Source organism: Nanorana parkeri, unplaced genomic scaffold, assembly GCF_000935625.1.
Source record: "Nanorana parkeri isolate BGI_ZX_2015 unplaced genomic scaffold, ASM93562v1 scaffold1358, whole genome shotgun sequence".
Taxonomy (NCBI): domain Eukaryota; kingdom Metazoa; phylum Chordata; class Amphibia; order Anura; family Dicroglossidae; genus Nanorana; species Nanorana parkeri.
This window is the reverse complement of record NW_017307626.1, coordinates 188,183-196,997: the sequence shown is the minus strand read 5'-3', so window position 1 is coordinate 196,997 and position 8,815 is coordinate 188,183.

The window sequence follows — 8,815 nt, the reverse complement described above, 5'->3', positions numbered from 1 at the left end:
TAGATATGATATAATTCTCCTGGCTGTGTGAGTGCATTGGGGGGATTAAGTTGCCTCTTTGCGCTGTGTGCTGTTTTTCGATAAAGCCTTTATATATTCAAAGGACGCCATTGTCAGCCTTCATCATAAGGCCCTCAAGCGTGAAAGTGCCGGTGTGGAGGGCTCACATGACATTATGATATACAAGGGCTGCCACAGCAGAGTTATACATCACAGCACATCTGACATGTTGAGCAGCCTGCCATAAATGTGCCAGTTTTGCATTCCCACAAGCCTTGCCGCTTTGTGGGAAGCCATACGTCTTCCGATGGCAGCATCACGGCAAGTGTAAAAGATTGGACCATGTATGTGCACAGATATACCAATCAAAGAAATGAACGCCACTTCATGTGGGCCGGACACACAGAGGCAGAGCTGGATTTGAAGCCAATGGATCCAGTAATGTTAAGCTTTGAAAATGAAAGCTAGAAGCCGATTGGTTGCCATGCACAACTGTTCTACTCTTAGTAAATTCCCCTCCTTATGGTTTAGTAAAGTGACACTAGTTTTTGCACTTCAATAAACCGCAATGAGGGGAATTTACTATCTCTGGAGCAGTTTTGCATGGCAACCGATCAGCATCTTGCTTTCATTATTAAAGCTTGAGGCTAGGTTCACACCTGCACTACACCGCACCACTCCCGGGATGCGCGTCCCGGGATCGTGCAGTCCTGCACAATGCAGGCAGCGATTGCCGCAGGGCCCCATTGATTTCAATGGGGTGGCATCCGCGCTTCAATCGCAGAAAAAAAGGTACAAGTACCTTTTTTGCGATACATGGTGCACGGCTGTTTTAGGAAGCACGAGCTGAATCGCAGCGGGAAACCGCGCGATCCGCCCGACGCGACTTGGGTGCCATTAGAAAATAATGGTACCCCACAGCGCGATCGGTTCACACCTTGGCGACTCCTGACCGTGCAGAACCGTGCAGGATTGCTGCGCGGTGAGGTGTCGCCTAGGTTTGAACCTAGCCTAACTAGACAAGCTGAAGCTAGAAGCTGATTGGTTGCCATGCACAGCTGCTACAGAGTCTGCTCCAGTTTTAGTAAATTCCCCCCAATGTATTTTCAGCTTGGGCCAGTGCTGTCATGACCAGCAACAACAATGATATAACAAGAGTGGACTTATTTGGTAACAGAGCTAGGAGCAGAGCTGCATAGTTACATGGCAGTCAGATTATTAAAAGCTACTTTCTGATAGTTTCCATGGGGGTAATCCACATCACTGTTCTGTTATGTTTCCACGCAGGTTTCTCATGAGCCTGGTGTGATTTCCAGCTATCCTCCACAATGCTTGTTGCTGCTTTTTAGCACATCAATAGCTGTTCCATTGTATACTTCCATTAAGAAAGAAGCGGGTGGGTGGGGGTAGATACATTTATTAAAGTAGTAGTAGCAAACTTTTTCACTAATGAATCCAGATCAAACAAATATATATTGCCCAGCAACGTATTCCTTTACATTTTTGCCCAAAAACTTAGTCATCGTGTTTCCAAACAGCTCCAACTCTTAGTTTAGCTTCCCTGAACTTCCTGCCCAGTATAAGTTTACAAAGGGCAGCAAAGTCCCCAGCAACTGACCATCTAATGGCTTGAAGAAGGGAGGAAAGGGAGCGTGGAGTAACTTGCCTTTCTGTGTCTGTGTGTTTGTGGAGACACACACCACTCACTAGCACACACAAGGGTGGCTCCATAGGACCCTGCAAGGGAAAGGAGCCACCCTAAAACAGGATATCAGGACCATTGCTCAGGGGACCTCATGGAACAGACTCCATTGGAAGTGATTTATTCAGCATTTGAAATAACTTAAAAACCTTTTGACTTTAATATCACTTAAAAACATTCAATGTTTGTATTCATGTAATTTTTTTTGGTGTGTCGTGGATTTTTATCACTTTTTATGTGTGTATATACAGTGGGGTGAAAATTAAAAAAACAAACAACTACTTGTCCAAGGACTAAAGCGGGGGCTCAATCTACTTGTCGTGATACAAAAAATGATTATAACCAAAACCGTATTTAACCGTGCTAACAAGCAGGCTGCTACAAGATCACTTGTACAAAACAAGGGGTACATTTAGCCTTGCTTGCTAGCGGCAGGAGTAAATGTAGAAAAAATACACGCGCCCAGCACCCGGAACTGCATGTCCCGGGAGTCCGGCGATAGGAGTCCAGCACCCCTGGTAAAGCGCAGTAGCTAGTACAAGGTTCAGAACTTCTGCCGCATGTGTACTAAATTAGTAGTATTAGGGATGCATGGATACTTTTCAGATACCAGTGCCGATACTTGGCATTTTTAATGAGAACTTGCAGAGGTTGCAGCTGGGACCTGGCTCTGGCACTCCACCACTGTCCTGAAATCATTACTCTGTATTGTTTTAGAAAAACTGTCACATGACAATAAAGAAAAATGTGTCAGTACTCGTACTTGTAAGTACTCGGCAAGTATCAGTACTCGTACTCACAAAACTGGTATCTGTGCATCACTTTATTTATATTTATAAAAACAAAACCGTACAATAAAACAGAGATGTACAAATCCCAGGAGCTCCGTGTGCTCCTTACAAATGACAGCTGCCTCCTAACTCTTGAATTTTTCTCTAGTGTAGTCTTGGAGCTGGAAAAGGATCTGTACTTGTACCGAGTACTGTACTTGGTATCGGTGCATCCCTAAGTAGTATCACCATCACAAAACGCATTATGGGGTTTGTTTTGAAACAGTGCAAGGGCTTGTTGATACCATGTCCGCTAAGCTGCGTTTCTCTGCACACCACCACACATGTATGATGTGAACAGATCACATAGAAATCAATTGTTCTCTATGTACCCTGTTGACATCATACATGTTTGGTTGTGTGCAGGAAAATGCAGCTCAATGAACACGGTATGAACAAGCTGTAAATGTTGGTGATGTCCAGTAACCAACAGTGATCAGATTCTAGCTTTATTTTTACGAGTACATGTAAGCTGGCTGATGTCCTGCGCATGTTTACTGTGGCTTACTACACACCTGGAGAAGCCACTGCAGAATTCAGGAAGCAGTCAGTCAAATCTAAGGGCTTGTTCACACCAAATGCAGACCAAATCTGCATGGGTTTCTGCACACGCAGTGCAGTGTTATACTGCGTTTTTTGGCTTCATTTTCGATGCGTTCTGGGCCGTTTTTGGTTTCAGGGCGTTTGCATGCGTTCCAGAGCAGGAAAAGTTAGGGCTTGCTGCAGTTTTTTTACATGCTCTGGAACTGAACGCTGCGGTGTGACCTAGAGCCCAAAATACCATTGGAATACATTGGAAGCAGTTTTGACGGTCTGTAACTGCTCTGCTCCTGGAACGCGCTTGGTGTGAACAAGGTCTAAGAGTTATCAGGCAACTTTAGAAAAGCCAGTGACCGTGAACTTCCAGCAACAAAAGTAGAAAATACTTTAATAAGTAAGGACCCTTTCTGTGCCGTTTGGCCACTCGACTAGTTGGCATTGTCCATCCTGGTGTACATTGCGGTTCTTGGCCCTCTGCTATTCAATAAAGTCTAATGTATTCAGGGAATGTGGACTCAGCCACATGCTTATCTGTCTGCAGTGATGTAACATTACATTTCATCCACAGAGCAGAAAGCCGCAGTTCCAGGGCATACACAGTGACATACTTATTTCCTTTATTCACAGCAGACAGAAGCAGTGCCAGACCCCCCCCTGGCATTTTGATGGCAGCTCAGGTACAGGCAGGATCTTCTCTTCTCCAACTGTACATGTATTCACACCTCCATCAAACCCACGCCAGCCACTGTTACGTGTATGCTTATACAGCATTACACTTTCCCAGCCCAAACAGAAGCACTGCCAGCCTTGACTGCAGACACTTAACCGCAGTTGCATGTATTCATAGTACAGACAGAGCCAGCCTCCCCCGACTGATACTCTGTTGTATGTGTTAATAATAGCACAGTGGCAGGCTCCTTCTCACACATGAACAAATAGGTCTGATGTATTAACATGTTCTTACTATGAATCTGAGCTAAAGTCAACCTGTCATTAAAGAAATACAGGGCCGTCAGCGCTGGCTTCCTTCTGAAAATGCATATTGCCTGGCTTTTATTTGGACTCACTGGATGCTCTTATGGCGTCATTGACTCGGAACAAGACCGCAGATCAGTGCTATCAGAGATTAGTCGGAGGTCCTTATCGACCTAAATGTTCTAGGTCAGTGACTCAATGTATTAAAGCTAGGGCGTCAGTATTGGTAGCGCCTCTTATTACTGGTTTCCTTTAACTTCTGTTCAATCTTAAATCAGATTCAAAAGTGTGCTAAAAGTTTAAATATGATGAGTGGGTGTGGGAGAAAATGCCAGTTATTTGTTAGAACGCATTGACACTTGGTGGGCACCACTGTCGAGGCACCTTATGGCGCTACTACCCAGGACGACTAAGTAAGACATCCTGAGTACCTAGCCAGGCTTTATCCTGGCATACGTCTCCCCTGATTAGCATCACAGCAGAGCCAGTTGGACCTTCATGGTGATACCCCTCCCCGCGTTGCCTCGAGGTCCCAGGTGTGACTAGTCACTGAATCTGATGGTTGGGCTCTCCTAGCCGCCCATCATCTCGGTCCTTCCAGCGTCGGTCCTGCCCCACGCATTGAATGTGCATGATCAATGTATACGGGTCCCCTGCAGAAGCCACCGGCGAAGCGCGTCAGGACCTACCAGGTTAGATACTTAATTGGTCACTATACCAATGCTAGCTCTACTAATATGACCACGCTATTATAAGTATATGGACTATGAAATTATATATGATTGTCATTTCACTGGGTATATGTATACTCTAACTCTCTGACAGGCAATGTATGATTTATGAATTGTATTTAATTTTAACTTCTATTTATTCTTTATATATATAAATACATTTTGATATTTTTATACCTATCCATATATGCATGGTCTGTTATACCTCTCCGTAAACCCTATATTTTTTTTTTCATATTTGTTCACATAACGCATTGACACATCAGGCCAGATGGTAACTTGTGACCCATAGCTACAGGCAGATTCTATTTTTTACATTGTGCCCTAGAAGCTTAAAGCGACCTTAAACTTAGGAGTTCCATCTTAAAAATACATTCAGGTACCTTGACAATTAACAAAAATGTATCTTATGTGTGCATCACTCATCTGTAGATCCTCCAATCATCTCTGAATTGCTTCTGGCACTGTCCTTCCTTCTCCCAGCTCGCTCCTGTGATGGACTACAATCCAAATACAAATTAGTAAACTAAATGTGAGCTTGTAGTCCGTATCGGGGTGAGCTTGGAGCAGTGGCTACTTTACAACCTACGCAAGGACCATGGGGAACAAAAGTAGCCACCCTCCAGAAGGCAGGACAGTGTTAGCACCAATTCAGAGATGATTCCAGAATCTACAGCCGAGTGATACACAAATAAGATACATGTCTGTTAATAGTTAAGACATTTGAATGTATTTTTAAGATCTAGCGCCTGACTTTATTGTCACTTTAAGCTGGACATGCACAATATGAATTTTGGCTACTTCTTGATGAACTAGCCAAAATTCCTTCAGGTTGTTGTCCTGTTGCCACCTTTCTGTCCGGCATCCTTTGATCCGAACATTTTTGGGTGAACAGTGTTGGCAGCCATCTGGTTACCATTACTGTTTGGGTATTCTGACAGTGGCACACTCACTGCTGTCAGAATACATCCCAGCGGGAGATGGAGGCATCTGTTATATTTTTGTTTTCCAGCCTGTATGTTGAATTGAGAAAAAAAATATAGGTCTATGGCCAACTTTGGAGTAGATCTTATCCCTAATTAAATGTGCTCCTTAACCAGTTGCCATTAAAGAAAAAAAGTTAACTACTTCCTTCCACTTTCTTTTCATCTTTTGTTACAGCTTGTGCTGCCAATCCCATGGAGTATCTTTACAGCCTTTTCATGTCTACATACCTGCACTCCAACATGACTGCTTGGCATTTCTTAGGACAGTTTCATTATGGGGATAACCTTGGACCCTGCCTGCATAATGTGTATTTGAAATAAACACTTTCAGTCTCCATGGGCAGCCCATGTGACAGTGTGAAAACGCAGGAGCACATTTGAGAGGCAGGAATAGAGATTTGTCACCCTATAACAGGAAGTTCCCAAGTAAGGTCCTTTATGGCAGGCTCACCAGAACTCCTAATGTTTACATCAGACAAAAAGTTTTCTTTAGCTCTTGGCGCTAATGGCTGCCAGCTGAACAATCCACTTGCTGTTGCACACTCAAAGTTTTCAACAATTTATCAAAGTTTTTTACACAGACTTGAGGGGCTGCTCATCCAAGGCGCTGGGGCTTCCACCACGAATATAGAAAACAAAAGGGAACAGAGCGCCACCTCCGTGTGTAAAATCGTTTATTACAATAAATAAAACAAGGGATAAAAGTACTCGTGTGAAAACGTTTGTTTGTGAGTACTTTTATCCCTTGTTTTATTTATTGTAATAAACGATTTTACACACAGAGGTGGCACTCTGTTCCCTTTTGTTTTCACCAGAACTCCTGCAGATGTAAAAAGGTTAAAAATGACTTTGCCATAACTTTAACTTGCTAAGGCTTATATGAGATTTTACTGATTGGGTTTACACATACATTAAACGGATGAATATGACGGCTGTAGTGTGTAGCACATACAGTTCTTATGCAGACACTTTACAGTCACTTTAATTTCTGAGGTTAGAGTTACATGCATAGTTGTACTTGAACTACTTGACGCATACATATATAGTTCCATGATTGCACAACCCAGGAAGGGTATTTATACCAGCCTGACCTCAAAGTACCTTGTTTTTTGTTTTGATGAGTTGCAAGATGGAAGCAAAGAAATGTTTCCCTATTACATAATGCACAAGGGCAGGTTGACCCACAACACACCATTATACATATTTCATATCATTATAGGTATACTCTAACCAACGGTGCTCGGGCATTTTATTTGTTGTGTTCACTAGTGTCAATGTGCTATAGTGCTGGGGGTCCCAGCTATTACTGTTCTTGAGTTCCACAATTGTATTCTGATCTCAGGTACCTGAAAACCGACTGTGAGAGTCTATTTGAGGCCCAATGGAAAGGCTATTAACATCTGCTAGAAGCTAACGCTTACACATATGGTATATTATTATACAGGATTTATATAGCGCCAACAGTTTGCGCAGCGCTTTACAATATAAGGAAGACATTGCAATCACAATACAATTCAAGACAAGATGGTAAGGAGGGCCCTGTCCGTGGGGGCTTACAATCTAAAAGGGAGGGGGAAGTGATACATGAGGAGGTACCGTAGCTGTGTTGGGATGAATTGTTTTGGAACGTGATGGTTGAGCGGTTAGGTTGAGGTGGGATAGGCTTCCCTGAAGATATGAGTCTTTAGGGAACGCCTAAGGGCAGTTAAGGTGGGAGATAGACTGACAAGTTGTGGTAAGGTGTTCCAGAGGATGGGACAGACTCTAGATAAGTCCCGGAGGCGAGTATGGGAGGAGTTGACAAGGGAGCTGGAAAGCTGGAGGTCTTGGGATGAGCGGAGGGGACGGTTAGGGTGATATTTTGAGACAAGGTTGGAGATATAAGGAGGGTTCAGAGTTGTGGATGGCTTTATAAGTGACTGTTAATATTTAGAATTTTATCCTCTGGGGGAGTGGAAGCCAGTGTAGGGATTGACAGAGGGGGGTTGCAGACACTGAGCGGTTGGTTAGGTGAATGAGTCTAGCAGCTGCATTCATGATGGACTGAAGGGGGGATAGCCTGTGTAGAGGTAGGTCAATGAGGAGGGACTTGCAATAGTCAAGACGAGAGCTAACAAGCGTGTGGATGAGTATACTTGCTGCCTGCATAATACTGCCCCTTGACTGACGATTTGAGTCCATTTTCATGGAGGATCAAGGTTCGCACAGGTTTTACAATGACTACCTACCTTTGGGGGAATACAAATTATTCCTTTACCAAATTAGCAAATGTGTTGATCGCGGTCTAGAGCTTTTGTCACATACAAATACTAATAATCACCGTAATGCTCAGACTGGTTGCATTGCAAGCAAAAACTGGGTCATCTGTGTCCAGCCTAAACTGTACACTCTAGTAGTGCACTGCATAGCACAAAGGATATGCCAATCTGGTTGATATATATAGATAAATATATATATACAGGTGAAACTCGAATAATTAGAATATCGTGCAAAGTTCATTTATTTCACTAATGCAACTTATGTGGTGAAACTATCATAAACTTCCAATAAATGCTATACTGCTTTAGTATACCATCACATGTATAGACGGACTGACAATGTCTGCCTTTAACTCGTCTTCTTGTGCTTTGCGTCACAAGCAGAGCCAAATGGTATTCCCTAACAACATATACTACCATGCATATCCACATCCTAGTCAGCACTGCTTTCCTTCACCCACTGATATATTAACATATGCACAGCCCACACAAATCTGCTACCACATTACATGTATTAGCCATGCACATATGAGCATGACTTGGATCTTTCTTACATGCTGATACACCATCGCATAGCACAATGACTTGCTGATTCACCATTGTATGTATTTGGAGCACAGAGACAGAGAGAAGCTTGCTCGCATACACTGGCACACCATTACATGCATTCACAGCGCAGACAGAGGGAATGTCTGCCTCCTCCTTAGTCAGTAAAACAGGATTATATGTGTTTGCAGCCTAGACAGGGGGTATGCCAACAACACACCATTATGTGTATCCAGAGTGGAAGACA